The sequence below is a fragment of the Piliocolobus tephrosceles genome, chromosome 11 (assembly GCF_002776525.5).
Source record: "Piliocolobus tephrosceles isolate RC106 chromosome 11, ASM277652v3, whole genome shotgun sequence".
NCBI lineage: Eukaryota > Metazoa > Chordata > Mammalia > Primates > Cercopithecidae > Piliocolobus > Piliocolobus tephrosceles.
Window position 1 is genome coordinate 89,127,157 of NC_045444.1, and position 10,299 is coordinate 89,137,455.

General features: G+C 39.8%; 1 protein-coding gene across 1 annotated transcript in view; it reads left to right on the forward strand.

The window, feature by feature from the left end:
- The window catches only part of FAM117B (family with sequence similarity 117 member B), a 129,076-nt gene that overhangs the window by 62,932 nt on the left and 55,845 nt on the right, over positions 1-10,299 (forward strand). The window lies entirely within an intron of this gene.

The following is a 10,299-nucleotide window of genomic DNA, read 5'->3' on the forward strand; positions in this document are numbered from 1 at the left end:
ATACAAAAATTAGCCGGGCATGCTGATGCACACTTGTAGTACCAGCTACTTGGGAGGCTGAGGCAGGAGAATCACTTGAGCCTGGGAGGTCAAGGCTGCAGTGGGCGGTGATCATACCATAGCACACCAGCCTGGGCAATAGAGTAAGAACCTGTCTCAAAAAAAGGAAAAACAAAGAAGAAATCATTCAGATCTACCTCTTAGATTTACAGATGAAGAAGCTGAGATCTAAGATCATACAGCCAGTTGAAGACTGCATCTTAGTTTGGTGTAGTTTCTTTCATAGTAATTACCACAATTATAATTAATTAAGTATTTGTATAGTTATTTATTTATGGTTTCTTACAGTCACTAGACAGTAAGAACCATGAAGATAGGGATTGTGTCTGGCTTGTCTATTGCTGTATTTCTATGCCCAGGACTTAATACTATATGGAGAATAAATTGCCCAAGGAATATTTGCAAAGGAATGAATGAGCAAAACAGTTACAGCTTTATTGCTAGTGAAGAAAGAAAAACATTTGAAGATTTAAAAGATTTTTTATACTGATTGTTGAAAATCAGATAAGGTACATCTTGATTTAGACTTCAGATTTACGTTACTTCTGGTCTCAACATTTTTTGAAGAATGTTTTTTGTTTTTTCTCTTCTTTTTTTTTTTTTCTCTGAGATAGAATCTCACTGTGTTGCCCGGGGTGGAGTGCAGTGGTGCAATCTTGGCTCACTTCAACCTCTGCCTCACGGGTTCAAGTGATTCTCATGCCTCAGCCTCCCGAGGAGCTGGACTACAGGTGTGCACCACCACGTGTAACTAATTTTTGTACTTTTAGTAGAGATGGGGTTTCACCATGTTGGCCAGGCTGGTCTCAAACTCCTGTCCTCAAGTGATCTGCATACCTCAGCCTCCCAAAATGCTGGGATTACGGGTGTGAGCCACCACACCTGGCCCTAGATGATGTTTTTTATTTTTATTTTTTGAGATGAAGTCTCTCTCTGTCTGCCAGGCTGGATGGAGTGCAGGGGCACGATCTTGGCTCACTGAAACCTCCACATCCCGGGTTCCAGCGATTCTCTTGCCTCAGCCTCCTGAGTAGGTGAGATTACAGGCACACGCCACTACGCCCGGCTAATTTTTTGTGTTTTGGGTAGAGACGGGGTTTTGCTGTGTTGGCCACGCTGATCTCGAATTCCTGACCTGAAGTGATCTGCTGGCCTCCCAAAGTGCTGGGAGTACAGGCATGAGCCAAGGTGCCTGGCCCTGAGAGAATGTTTATTTAAGAACTAAGTAAACACACTTTTCTGTGGTGATTTTGGATTTGTATATTGATTCCCAATATTCCAGGTATTCTTGGTGGGCTCAGTTTATTTTCTGTTCTGATAATCTTGAAATGGAATCCTACTGTTAGGGCAGACGATTGGGATTTGAATTATCTTGGTGTTTATACTTTAGTGCCAGCTACAGAAATGAAAATGTAGACTGGGTACTCATCGAAAGTAATGAATCTTTTCTGAAATTGATATTTTTTTCTTTCTTTTTTTGGGATGGAGTCTCACTCTGTTGCCTAGGTTGGAGTGCAGTGGCCTGATCTCAGCTCACTACAACCTCCACCTCCCAGGTACAAGCAGTTCTCCTGTCTCAGCCTCCCAAGTAGCTGGGACTGCAAGTGCACGCCACCACGCCTGGCTAATTTTTGTATATTTAGTAGAGATGGGGTTTCACCATATTGGTCAGGCTGGTCTCGAACTCCTTACCTCAGGTGATCCACCCTCCTTGGCCTCCCAAAGTGCTGGGATTACAGGCATGAGCCACTGCACCCAGCCTAAAATTGACTTTTTTAACCAAAGAGTTCTATGAAACTCTGTAGTTATTCACAGTCTGTAACTTTGCTGAGCTTAGGGCTTATAGTTTGGAAAATGAATACGGTGTCCACTTGCTTTCTGCTTCATCCACATGTCACATTTAAATTTGTAGAAGTTTATTTCCTTGAGCATTCCTACAGCACCCTTTATTTCTACTGCAGTTTTAGGTTCAGTGGGTTCAGACATTTTGTCATGTTAGTAAAACTATGCTATCATGTAAGCCATTGGGAGCTCCTTGATCTGTGGATGCAGTTCGGTAAGTCTTTTCAGCAAATTGCTGTGACCTAGCAGATGAATTAAAATATAAACCCTATACTCTCTGCCTTTTTATAAATGTCTCCCAAATTGGGAATGTTAAGGGTACAAATAAAAAGAAAATTTAGGTCTGGGTGTGGTGGCTCATGCCTGTAGTCCCAGCACTTTAGGAGGCTGAGGTGGGCGGATCACCTGAGGCCAGGAGTTCGAGACCAGCCTGACCAATATGGTGAAACCCCATCTCTACTAAATATACAAAAATTAGCCAGGCTTGGTGGCGGGTGCCTATAGTCCCAGCTACTTGGGAGGCTGATACAGGAGAACTGCTTAAACCTGGGAGGTGGAGGTTGCCGTGAGCTGAGATCGTGCCACTGCACTCCAACCTGGGTGACAGAGTGAGACCCCATCTCAAAAAGAAAAAAAAAAAAAAGAAAATTTATAATTATCATACTGTTAATCTTATTTGTAAAGCTCATGTGTAGAATCTCCTAAAAGATAACTGGGCACTCCAACCTTTCAGTTACATAGTGGGCTCTCATCTTTGGCAAGTGAATTTAACATTAACAAAATTAATAAAAAAACTCTCAGATTCCTTATTTGCAGATACTGGGTTTCCCTAAGTATATGCTAGTTAAATCAACTTTTTAAAATTGTGTTAAAATGTATATAACATAAGGTTTGCTGGTTTGACCGTTTAAAAATGCATGCCTATGTCGTTTTACTGCACTTTATGTGGCTTCACAGATACTGTTTTTTTTTGTTTGTTTGTTTGTTTTTTACAAATTGAAGGTTTGTGGCAACTCTGCATTGAGCAAGTCTATCGGGGCCATTTTCCAAAAACGTGCTCACTTTGTGTCTCTGCCCCATTTTGGTAGTTCTTGCAATATTTCAACCATTTTCGTTATTATTGTATCTGTTATGGTGATCTGTGCTCAGTGATCTTTGATTTTACTGTTAATTGTTTTGAAGTACCATGAACCATGCCCATATAAGACGGGGAACTTAATTGATGAATGTTGTGTGTATTCTGACTGCTGTTCCCCTGAGTCTCTCCCTCTCATTGGGCCTCTTTGTTTTCTCAGACACAATAGTATTGAAATTAGACAAATTAATAACCTTACAATGGCCTCTAAGGGGTCAAGTGAGGTGGAGAGTTGCATGTCTCTATTTCAATCAAAAATTAGACATGATTAAGCTTAGAAAGCAAGGCATATCAAAAGTTGAGATAGGCCAAAAGCTAGGCCTCTTGTACCAAACAGCTAGCCAAGTTGTGAATGCAAAGGAAAAGTTTTTGAAGGAAATGAGAAGTATTACTCGAATGAGCATTATGAATGATAAGAAAGTGAAACAAACTTTATTGCCAATATGGAAAAAGTTTTAGTGATCTAGATAGAAGGTCAAACCAGCCACAACATTCCAAAGCCTAATCTAGAGTAAGACCTTACTTAATTCTCTTCAGTTCTTATGAAGGCTAAGATAGGCAAAGATGCTACAGAAGAAAAGTTTAAAGCTAACAGATTGATTCATGAGGTTTAAGGAAAGAATCCATCCTCATAACATAAAAGTGAAAGGTGAAGCAGCAAGTACTGATACAGAAACTGTAGTAAGTTATCCAGAAGATTCAGCTAAGATTACTGTTGAAGATGACTACACTACATAAGAGGGTTTTTTTTTTTTTTTTTTTTTTCGGAGATGGGGTCTTGCTCTGTCATCTAGATTGGAGTGCAGTAATGCAATCATAGCTCGGTACGACCTTAAACTCCTGGGCCCTGGGCTTAATCAGTCCTCCTGTCTCAGGTTCCCAAGTAGCTGGGACTGTAGGCACACACTGACATGCTTGGCTATTTTTTTTTTTTTTTTTAATGTTTTTGTAGAGACGGGGTCTTGCTGTGTTGACCAGGCTGGTCTTGAACTCCTGGCCTCAAGCTATCCTCTCACCTTGGCCTCCCAAACTGCTGGGATCACAGGTGTGAGCCACTGCGCCCAGCTAGATTTTTAATGACAAAACAGCCTTATCTTGTAAGAAGATGCCATATAGGACTTTCATAGCTAGAGTGAAGTCAATGCCTGACTTTAAGGGACAGGCCACCTGTCTTATTAGGGGCAAATGCAGCTGGTGACTTTAAGTTGAAGCCAGTACTCATTTACCATTCTGAAAATCCTAAGGCCCTTAAGAATTATGCTAAATCTACTCTGCTTTTGCTTGATACATGGAACGACAAAGCCTGGATGCCAGCACATCTTTTTATGGCATGATTAACTGAATATTTTAAGCCTACCGTTGAGACCTACTGTTCAGAACAAAAGATTACTTTATTACTGCTCATTGGCAATGCAACTGGTCACCCAAGAGCTCTGATGCAGATACACACAGAAAGGAATGTTGCTTTCATGCCTGCTAACACAACATCCATTTTGCTGCCCAGGGACCCAAGAAATAATTTTGACTTTCAAGTCTTGTTATTAAGAAAATACATTTAATGAGGCCATAGCTGCCATAGATAGTGATTCCTCTGAATCTGCATAGATAGTGATTCCTCTGATGGATCTGGGCAAAGTAAATGGAAAAGCTTTTGGAAAAGACTTGCCATTCTAGGTGCTATTAAGAACATTTGTGATTTGTAGGATTAGGTCAAATATCAACATTATCAGGAGTTTGGAAGAAGTTGATTCCAACCCTCATGGATGACTTTGAGGGTTTCAAGACTTCAGTAGAGGAGGTCACTGCAGATGTGGTGGAAATAGCAAGATAGCTAGAATTAGAAGTAGAACCCGAAGATGTGATTGAATTGCTGCAATCTCATGATAAAACTTAAGCAAGACAAATTGCTTCTTTTGGATGAGCAAAGAAAATGGTTTCTTGAGATAGAATCTAGTCGTGGTGAATGAAGATGTGGTGAATATTGTTGAAACGACAACAAAGGATTAAGAATATTACATAAACTAACATAACTAGTTTAATATTACATAAACTAACATAACTAGTTTAAAAACATAACTAGTTTTTAAAGCAGTAGCAGGTTTTGAGAGGGTTGTCACCAATTTTGAGAGAAACTGTACTATGGGCAATATGCTACCCACGCAGCATTGTGTGCTACAGAAAAATCTTTTGTGAAAGGACCTGAGCCCATTGATGCAGCAAACTTAATTGTTGTCTTATTTTAAGAAATTGCTTCCCGGGCACGATGGCTCACACCTGTAATCCCAGTACTTTGGGAGGCTGAGGTGGGCAGGTCACGAGGTCAGGAGTTCGAGACCAGCCTGACCAACATAGTGAAACCCCATCTCTACTAAAAATACAAAATTTAGCAGGGCATGGTGTGCACCTGTAATCCCAGCTACTCAGGAGGCTGAGGCAGGAGAATCGCTTGAACTGGGTGGCAGAGGTTGCCGTGAGCCAAGATCATGCCATTGCACTCCAGCCTAGGCGACAGAGTGAGACTGTGTCTCAAAAATAAAATAAAATAAAATAAATAAATAAATAAATAAGAAAGAAATTGCTGTAGCCACCCCGGCCTTCAGCAGCCATCACCCTGATCAGTCAGCAGCTGTTAACATCAAGTCAGGACCTTCCACTGTCAAAAAGATTGTGATTCATTGAAGACTCAGATGATCATTAGCATTTTTAAATCAATATTTTAAAATTAAGGTATGTATGTTTGTTAAGACATGTTATTGCACAGTTAATACACTATAGTATAGTGCAAACTACTATATGCGCTGGGAAACCAAAGAAATTCATGTGACTTGTTTAACTGTGTTACTCCCTTTATTGCAGTGGTCTGGAACTGAACTCCCAATATCTTTTGAGGGATAACTGTATATAATTTAGTGGCATTAGTTACATTCACAATGTTGTGCAACCGTTGCTAACTATTTCCAAAACGTTTTCATCACTCCAAAAAGAAACCCTGTAACTCCCTATCCTCCTTTTTTCCTCACTAAATACCACTGGCAGTTAATACTTAACCACTATTGCACTTTCTGTTTCCATGAATTTGCCCATTTCATGTAAGTGGGATCATACAGTTTGTTCTCCTGTGTCTGACTCATTTCACTTAGCATAATGTTTTTGAGGTTCATTCATGTCGTATCATTTATTGAACTTAATTCCATCCTGTCTTCCTCCTGCCTCCTTCCCTCTGTTGCCTAGGCTGGAGTATAGTAGGATGATCACAGGTCATTACAGCCTCGACCTCCTGGGTTCAAGGGATGCCTCCCCTACCCAGCCTCCTGATTAGCTAGGACTATAGGCTTCCACCACTATGCCTACCTTGTTTTTTGAGTTTTTAGTAGAGACAGGATCTTTCTATGTTGCCCAGGCTGGTCTAGAACTCCCGGCCCCAAGTGATCCCCACTCCAGCCTCCCAAAGTGCTGGGATTACAGGCAAGAGCCATCACACCTGGCCTTAATCTCTCTTAATGGGTAAATAATATTACATTTATCAATATACCACATTTTGTTTACCTATTAATCTGTTGATGGATATTTGGGGTATTTCTATCTTTTGACTGTTGTGAACAATGCTGCAATGTACATACAGGTATCTGTATGAATCCCTGCTTTTCAGTTCCTTTCGATATATACCTGAGAGTGGAATTGCTGGGTCATATGATAATTCGATGTTTAGTTTTTAGAGGAACTGCCAAACTGTTTTTCACAGCAGCTGTATCATTTTCCATCCCCATGCATGAAGGTATATAATTCTAGTTTCTCTATATTTTCACTAACACTTGTTTTAAAAATTATAGTCATCCTAGTAGGTGTGTTGTATCTAATTGTTAGGATTTGTTTTCCCATATAACTAATGGTGCTGAGTATCTTTTCATGTGCTTACTGGCCATTTGTCTATCTCCTTTAGAGTTCAGACACTTTCTTAACATCTCTGTGCCTCTGTTTCCTTTTTGTAAAATGGGAGAACTATAGTACCAATTTTTTGAGGTTACTTTGAAGATTAAATAAAGAAAACATGGCTGGGCGCGGTGGCTGAAGCCTGTAATCCCAGCACTTTGGGAGGCTGAGACGGGCGGATCACAAGGTCAGGAGATCGAGACCATCCTGGCTAACACAGTGAAACCCCATCTCTACTAAAAAAAAAAAAATACAAAAAACTAGCTGGGCGAGGTGGCGGGCGCCTGTAGTCCCAGCTACTCGGGAGGCTGAGGCAGGAGAATGGCGTAAACCTGGGAGGCGGAGTTTGCAGTGAGCTGAGATCCGGCCACTGCATTCCAGCCTGCGCAACGGAGCGAGACTCCGCCTCAAAAAAATAAATAAATAAAATAAATAAATAAAACATATAAAACTCTCTGAACAGTATCTTGCGCCTAGTAAACATTCAATAAATGTTCTCTGTTAAATTAAAAATTAAAGTGATTATCTTTAATTATTGTCGGATTTGAACAAGAATGGAATGTAGGTTTTATCCCCTAAGGAATTTGATCTATTGCTTTTGCCTTCCTAGAGCATCCTGTTGAAAAGATTCAGGATAAAGATTGCTGAGACTGATAAGTGATTTCTGCCTTCAGCGAGGGGCTTGGGGCACTTTTATCAGTTATTTGCCAGTCTAGGCAGTGTTGCTGCAAAGAATATGTTGGAAATACTTTATCTTAGGTTGTAGGTGGGTGCTTTCAGAAAGCTGATGTGGACGTTTTTTCAAATTTTATCATGTCACTACTCTAAGCCCTGGTTTCTTGATTTTTTTTTTTTTTTTTTTTTTGAGACAGAGTCTTGCCCAGGCTAGAGTGCAGTGGCACAATCTCGGCTCACTGCAACCTTTGCCTCCCAGGTTCAAGCAATTCTCCTGACTCAGCCTCCTGAGTAGCTGGGATTATAGGTGCCCACTACCATGCCCGGCTAAAGTTATTTATTTTTTGTATTTTTAGTAGAGATGGGTTTCACCATATTGGCCAGGCTGGTCTTGAACTCCTGACCTCAGGTGATCTGCCCACCTCAGCCTCCCAAAGTGCTGGTATTACAAGTGTGAGCCAGTGCGCCGGGCCTGATTTTGAAATAATTATGTATTACTCTCAGGCCTTTCCAGCTCCTAGGGGAAGATTGGAAATGGGAGAAGGAGATTCTGGAAAATACAGAGAAAGAGAAATGCAGCATTTAAAAAGTTAACAAGGCCGGGCGCAGTGACTCACACCTGTAATCCCAGCACTTTGAGAGGCTGAGGCAGGCGGATCACCTGAGGTCAGGAGTTCAAGACCAGCCTGACCAACATGGAGAAACCTCATCTCTACTAAAAATACAAAATTAACCAGGTGTGGCAACCCATGCCTGTAATCCCAGCTACTTGGGAGGCTGAGGCAGGAGTATAGTTTGTACCCGGGAGGTGGAGGTTGTGGTGAGCTGAGATTGCACCATTGCACTCCAGCCTGGACAATAAGAGCAAAACTTCGTCTCAAAAGAAAAAAAAAAAAAAGTTAAGAACATGGAACAAGTTTTGAAAGATGTTAATCTCTCCTTCTGTCCCATACCCCACCTCATCATTTACTTTGGTCATGAGAATGAGTGAATAAGGTTTTACTGTACATGATCATTTATCATCATAAATTACTTGACACAAAGGTTTTCTTTTTTTTTTTTTCCTGTGTCTTTGGCAGTCATTCTTTATTCTGTGTATGTTCAAATACCCTGAGAGCCTTCTAGCTTAGTGCTCCAGCATGTCAATGGGCCTAACTGCCTATAAGACTGATTTGCCATTTCTGCTTTAGAGGTTGTACAGAGCTACAGTGTCACCAACCTCTGCCCCCACACTGCCTCTATGTTCTTTTAAAGATTCTTGTCTGATTCTTTGCAAGTTCGCCTTCCAAAAACGTTAGATTAATTTATATTTCCAGCATTAGCTACCCATGTGGCAGTTCTATTAATTTGGTTTAAACTACCTGATTTTCAGAGTGCCTTTTGTATTTGCTGACTAGACCAATTTAGGGAGAGAAACTGTAATGTGTATGCGTGTTGGCATTATTTGGGATTCCTTTGACTCAGAAGGTATTTTCTTTCCAACTTTCTTAACCTAGGCTTATTTACCTTATAGGTGATTTATCTGAGTATTTAACTTTCTGTGACCCGGGTGATTGATGTCTGGTTTTCTTTCCTATTTCTTTCTTATTTAAAAAATTTTTTTAGAGACAAGGTCTCACTGTGTTTCCCAGGCTAGAGTGTAGTGGCTCTTCACAGGTATGGTCACCAGGCGCTACAGCCTCAAACTCCTTGGCTCAAAGGATCCTCCTGCGTCAGCCTCCTGAGTAGTTGGGACTACAGTTGCATGCCCCCACGCATCTTTCTCTTTCCTGTTTCTTTGGTTTGGTTTCTTTATGGCATAAACTAGTCATCTTTTGCTTTTAAAAGTCTTACTTTATTTTTTCCTGGATCCTTTGTGTTTCTGAGGCTATTTTTTTTAAACCCTCAAAGGTTGATTTTGATTAATATTTTATGAAAGTGTTTGTTTTTTCTAAAAGGACCTTGGCTTCAGAATATTTTATGAAAGTATTTTATTTTTACAATTTATAGGTTGGCATTTGCTATTTATGGAAAAATTCTGAGTTTTCCAATTTATGGAAAAGATCTGAATTCAGAAACTTTGTAAGATGTCCTGTGATTAAAACAATAAAAGTTGAATATTTAGTAAACTAGAGATAATTGTTGAATTACTGAAGATAGCTGTTTATAAATCTACAAACTTGTTTACAGGTTTTCTTTGAATTGAAAGAATAGTCTGTAATTCAGAGTAAAAATATCACTATTTTACATGTTTGGTAGATCTAAGCAATACTAAGAAGTATATTTTAATGTTATGAAAATGAAGAGGTAAAATTACTTTTTGAGTAACGTTAGCTGTTTTGAATAAAACCTTGGTCTACTGGTTGAAATTAGAATGTAACAGGAGTAGAAAGTGTAACATTAGGAGTAAAAGAAATGTTACAGTCTTTTTTGGGGGGCCTAAATTAAGTAACTTCAGTGTAGGTTCTGTTGTTGCCTGTCAGTAGCTTTGCCTTCCTTGGGGTAAGCCTAGGAGTCTGAGAATTTTAATTTCCAAATCTTTACTACTTGGAGTGGTGTTCCTATCCTTTCTTATTTCACATGTTAGATCAAATTTCTCTAGGCCAGTGACACCATACATTGTTTTTTTGTTTTATTTATTTATTTATTTATTTATTTATTTATTTATTTATTTATTT